Source organism: Arachis hypogaea, chromosome 20 (assembly GCF_003086295.3).
Source record: "Arachis hypogaea cultivar Tifrunner chromosome 20, arahy.Tifrunner.gnm2.J5K5, whole genome shotgun sequence".
In the NCBI taxonomy this organism is placed as follows: Eukaryota; Viridiplantae; Streptophyta; class Magnoliopsida; order Fabales; family Fabaceae; genus Arachis; species Arachis hypogaea.
Window position 1 is genome coordinate 57643982 of NC_092055.1, and position 6421 is coordinate 57650402.

At 36.6% G+C, this 6421-nt stretch overlaps 1 non-coding gene across 1 annotated transcript; it reads left to right on the top strand.

Annotated features, from left to right (window-relative positions):
* Positions 1–510: 510 nt before the first annotated feature.
* LOC112787212 (small nucleolar RNA R71) lies at positions 511–618 on the top strand. The gene has a single exon (XR_003194637.1). It is a non-coding gene; the product is annotated as a small nucleolar RNA R71 (small nucleolar RNA).
* Positions 619–6421: the final 5803 nt, after the last annotated feature.

Consider the following 6421-nt stretch of genomic DNA (forward strand, 5'->3'; position numbering starts at 1 on the left):
ACTATTGTTAAACCTATTTCTTCCACCATTATTAAAGCCTTGTTGAGGCTTTTGTTGATCCTTCCATGAGAGATTTGGGTGATTTCTCCATGATGGATTATATGTGTTTCCATAAGGTTCACCCATATAATTTACCTCTGCTATTGTAGGGTTCTCAGGATCATAAGCTTCTTCTTCAGAAGATGCCTCTTGAGTACTGTTGGATGTAGCTTGCATTCCATTCAGACTCTGAGAAATCATATTGACTTGCTGAGTCAATATTTTATTCTGAGCCAATATGGCATTCAGAGTATCAATTTCAAGAACTCCCTTCTTCATAGGCGTCCCATTATTCACAGGATTCCTTTCAGAAGTGTACATGAACTGGTTATTAGCAACCATGTCAATGAGTTCTTGAGCTTCTGCAGGCGTTTTCTTTAGGTGAATGGATCCACCTGCAGAAATATCCAATGACATCTTAGCTAATTCAGATAGACCATCATAGAATATATCCAGGATTGTCCATTCTGAAAGCATGTCAGAAGGACACTTTTTGGTCAGTCTTTTGTATCTCTCCCAAGCTTCATATAGGGATTCACCTTCTTTCTGTCTGAAGGTCTAAACATCCACTCTAAGCTTACTCAGCTTTTGAGGAGGAAAGAACTTGGCTAAGGAAGCCTTGACCAGCTTATCCCAAGAGTTCAGGCTATCTTTGGGTTGAGAGTCCAACCACACTCTAGCTCTATCTCTTACAGCAAAAGGAAAAAGCATGAGCCTGTAAACTTCAGGATCTACTCCATTAGTCTTAACAGTATCACAGATCTGCAAAAATTCAGTTAAGAACTGAAAAGGATCTTCAGATGGAAGTCCATGAAACTTGCAGTTCTGCTGCATCAGAGAAACTAATTGAGGTTTCAGCTTAAAGTTGTTTGCTCCAATGGTAGGGATGGAGATGCTTTGATGAGCGGATAATTTATACGCTTTTTGGCATTGTTTTTAGTATGTTTTTAGTAGAATCTAGTTACTTTTAGGGATGTTTTCATTAGTTTTTATGTTAAATTCACATTTCTGGACTTTACTATGAGTTTGTGTGTTTTTCTGTGATTTTAGGTATTTTCTGACTGAAATTGAGGGACTTGAGCAAAAATCAGATTCAGAGGTAGAAGAAGGACTGCTGATGTTGTTGGATTCTGACCTCCCTGCACTCAAAGTGGATTTTCTAGAGCTACAGAACTCGAAATGGCGCGCTTTCAATTGCGTTGGAAAGTAGACATCCAGGGCTTTCCAGAAATATATAATAGTCTGTACTTTGGCCAAGAATAGACGACGCAAAATGGCGTTCAACGCCAGCTCTCTGCCCAATTCTGGCATCCAGCGCCAGAAAAGGATCCAAAACCAGAGTTGAACGCCCAAACTGGCACAAATACTGGCGTTCAACTCCAAGAAGGACCTCTACACGTGCAACACTCAAGCTCAGCCCAAGCACACACCAAGTGGGCCCCAGAAGTGGATTTATGCATCAATTACTTACTTCTGTAAACCCTAGTAGCTAGTTTATTATAAATAGGACCTCTTACTATTGTATTAGACATCTTTGGATTATATTTTGATCTATTGATCACGTTTTGGGGGCTGGCCATCTCGGCCATGCTTGGACCTTTCACTTATGTATTTTCAACGGTAGAGTTTCTACACTCCATAGATTAAGGTGTGGAGCTCTGCTGTTCCTCAAAGATTAATGCAAAGTCCTACTGTTTTCTATTCAATTCATCTTATTTCTCTTCTAAGATATTCATTCGCATTTCAACCTGAATGTGATGAACGTGACAATCATCATCATTCCCTATGAACGCGTGCCTGACAACCACTTCCGTTCTACCTTCGACTGAATGAGTATCTCTTAGATCTCTTAATCAGAATCTTCGTGGTGTAAGCTAGAATGATGGCGGCATTCAAGAGAATCCGGAAGGTCTAAACCTTGTCTGTGGTATTCTGAGTAGGATTCAATGATTGAATGACTGTGACGAGCTTCAAACTCGCGATTGCCGGGCGTAGTAACAGACGGAAAAGGATAGTAAATCCTATTTCAGCATGATCGAGAACCGACAGATGAATAGCCGTGCCGTGACAGGGTGCGTTGACCATTTTCACTGAGAGGATAAGATGAAGCCATTGACAAGGGTGATGCATCCAGACGATTAGCCATGCCGTGACAGGGCATTTGGATCATTTTCCCGAGAGAAGACCGAAAGTAGCCATTGACAATGGTGATGTATCACATAAAGCCAGCCATGGAAAGGAGTAAGACTGATTGGATGAAGATAGCAGGAAAGCAGAGGTTCAGAGGAACGAAAAGCATCTCCATTCGCTTATCTGAAATTCTCACCAATGATTTACATAAGTATTTCTATCCTTTATTATTTATCTTTTAATTATCTAATCCAATCACATTTAACCCTACCTGACTGAGATTTGCAAGGTGACCATAGCTTGCTTCATACCAACAATCTCCGTGGGATTCGACCCTTACTCACGTAAGGTATTAATTGGACGACCCAGTGCACTTGCTGGTTAGTTGTGCGAAGTTGTGAACCATGGTATTGGCATCATGTTTGTGGCGCTATTACCAGGGAAAGAAAGAGCGATGAATTTTACATAATTAAAGTGTAATCACAATTTCTGCGCACCATGATTCTTCCATGTAAATTGGAATTAGGTGCAGTAAAGTCACCAAGCATCCTTCTTGCATTATTGTTGTTGGGTTCGGCTGCCATCTCCTTTACTTGTTCGAAATTTTCAATAAGGTTGTCTCTGGATTGTTGTAATTTAGCTTCTCTTAGTTTTCTCTTCAGAGTCCTTTCAGGTTCTGGATCAGCTTCAACAAGAATGCCTTTTTCCTTGTTCCTGCTCATAAGAAAGAGAAGAGAACAAGAAAAGAAGAGGAATCCTCTATGTCACAGTAAAGAGGTTCTTTATTGTTAGTAGAAGAAGAAAAGGAATAGGGGTGAAGAAGAATGAAGAATCCAAACACAAGGGTAAGAATAGGAGCAGTGATGTGAGATGAAGAGAAGTGTTAGTAGATGAATAAATAATTAGAAGGAGATGAGGGAGAAGGATTTTCGAAAATTATTTTTGAAAAAGGGTTAGTGATTTTCGAAAATAGTCTTTGAAAAAGATGGTAGTTTTCGAAAATTAAAATCAAAAATTAAAATAATTAGTTAATTAAAAAGAAATTTTGAAAAAGAGGGGAGATATTTTCGAAAATTAGAGAGAGAGAGTTAGTTAGGTGGTTTTGAAAAAGATAAGAAACAAACAAAAAGTTAGTTAGTTAGTTGAAACAAATTTTGAAAAGATAAGAAGTTAGGAAGTTAAAAAAGATATTTTGAAATCAAATTTTTTTGAAAAAGATATGATTTTGAAAAAGATAAGATAATAAGATATTTTTGAAAAGATATGATTGAAATTAATTTTGAAAAAGATTTGATTTTTAAAATCACAATTAATGACTTGATTCACAAGAAATCACAAGATATGATTCTAGAACTTAAAGTTTGAATCTTTCTTAACAAGTAAGTAACAAACTTGAAATTTTTGAATCAAAACATTAATTGATGATGTTATTTTCGAAAATTATGTGATAAAGATAAGAAAAAGATTTTTGAAAAATATATTTTTTTAAAATTTTCGAAAATAACTAAGAAAAATGAAAAAGATTTGATTTTTGAACAAGATTTTGAAAAAGATAAGATTTTTAAATTGAAAATTTGATTTGACTCATAAGAAACAACTAAATTTTAAAAAGTTTTGAAAAAGTCAACTCAAATTTTCGAATTTATGAGAAGAAAAAGGAGAAGATATTTTTTTTGATTTTTGAATTTTTAATGATCAGAGAGAAAAACATGAAAATGATGCAATGCATGAAAATTTTTAGATCAAAACAATGAATGCATTGAAGAAAGCTATGAATGTCAAGATGAACACCAAGAACACTTTGAAGATCATGATGAACATCAAGAACATATTTTTGAAAAAATTTTTAATGCAAAGAAAACATGCAAGACACCAAACTTAGAAATCTTTCATGTTTAGACTCTATGGATGCAAAAATGCACATGTAAAACAAGAAAAGATGCAAAACAAGAAAACATCAAGATCAAACAAGAAGATTTACCAAGAACAACTTGGAGATCCTGAAGAACACCATGAATGCATGAATTTTTCGAAAAAATGCAAGATGAATATGCAATTGACACCAAACTTTCAACTTGACTCAAGACTCAAACAAGAAACATGAAATATTTTTTATTTTTATGATTTTATGAAATTTTTTTATTTTTTTGGATTTTTATTTTATATTTTTCGAAAATTATTTAGAAAAAGAAAAATAAGGATTCCAAAATTTTTAATATGAATTCCAGGAATCTTATGCTCTTTAAACTAAAGCTCCAATCAAAGGGTCAGGCATGGCTTAATAGCCAGCCAAGCTTTATTATGTAACTCAGACATGACACGCCTGACATTCCCTATCCAAAAGAATTAGACATGGCTTTACAGCCAGTCAGGCTTCAACATGCTTCATGAAACACTAGAATTCATTCTTAAAAATTCTGAAGAAAAATATATTTTTGAAAACATTTTTATTTTAAAATTTTTTCGAAAGCAAAGGAGAAATTTTTGAAAGATTTTTGAAAATATTTTTTTTTTGAAAAATTTTTGAAAATAAGAAGAAAATTACCCAATTTAAGCAACAAGATGAACCGTCAGTTGTCCAAACTCGAACAATCCCGGGAAACGATGCCAAAAACTTGGTGCACGAAATTGTGATCTCAGGCAACGGCGCCAGAAACTCTTTACGCACGTCTTAATAAATCATTTTTCATTCACAACTTCGATACAACTAACCAGCAAGTGCACTGGGTCGTCCAAGTAATAAACCTTACGTGAGTAAGGGTCGATCCCACGGAGATTGTTGGTATGAAGCAAGCTATGGTCACCTTGTAAATCTCAGTCAGGCGGATATAAAATAGTTATGAAGTTTTCGAAAATAAATAATAAAATAAGGATAGAAATACTTATGTAAATCATTGGTGAGAATTTCAGATAAGCGCATAGAGATGCTTTTGTTCCTCCGAACCTCTGCTTTCCTGCTATCTTCATCCAATCAATCCTACTCCTTTCTATGGCTGGCTTTATGTAAGGACATCACCATTGTCAATGGCTACTTTTGATCCTCTCTGGAAAATGGTCCGATGCGCTGTCACTGCATGGCTAATCGTCTGGAGGCATCACCGTGGTCAATGGCTGCATCCTATCCTCTTGTGAAAATGGTCCAAATGCTCTGTCACAGCACAGCTAATCATCTCAGGTTCTCGATCATACTGGAATAGGATTCACCCTCCTTTTACGTCTGTCACTACGCCCAGCACTCGCGAGTTTGAAGTTCGTCACAGTCATTCAATCCCAGAGTCCTACTCGGAATACCACAGACAAGGTTTAGACTTTCCGGACTCTCATGAATGCCGCCATCAATCTAGCTTATACCACGAAGATTCTGATTAAGAGATCCAAGAGATACTCATTCAATCTAAGGTAGAACAGAAGTGGTTGTTAGGCACGCGTTCGTGGGGGAATGATGATGATTGTCACGTTCATCACATTCAGTTTGAGGTGCGAATGAATATCTTAGAAGTTGAATAAGTTGAATTGAATAGAAAAACAGTAGTACTTTGCATTAATCTTTGAGGAACAGCAGAGCTCCACACCTTAATCTATGTTGTGTAGAAACTCTACCGTTGAAAATACATAAGTGAAAGGTTCAGGCATGGCCGAGAGGCCAGCCCCCAAAACGTGATCACAGGATCAAAAATACAATCCAGGATGTCAAATATAATAGTAAAAAGTTCTATTTATACTAAACTAGTTACTAGGGTTTACAGAAGTAAGTAATTGATGCATAAATCCACTTCCGAAGCCCACTTGGTGTGTGCTTGGGCTGAGCTTGAATGTTACACGTGCAGAGGCTCTTTCTGGAGTTTAACGCCAGGTTGTAACCTGTTTCTGGCGTTCAACTCTGGTTTGTGACGTGTTTTTGGCGTTTAACTCCAGACAGCAGCGTAGAACTGGCGTTCAACGCCCTTTTAAGTCATCTAAACTCGGCCAAAGTATGGACTATTATATATTTCTGGAAAGCCCTGGATGTTTACTTTCCAACGCAATTGGAAGCGCGCCAGTTTGAGTTCTGTAGCTCCAGAAAATCCACTTTGAGTGCAGGGAGGTCAGAATCCAACAGCATCAGCAGTCCTTCTTCTACCTCTGAATCTGATTTTTGCTCAAGTCCCTCAATTTCAGCCAGAAAATACCTGAAATCACAGAAAAATATACAAAATCATAGTAAAGTCTAGAAATGTGAATTTAACATAAAAACTAATAAAAACATCCCTAA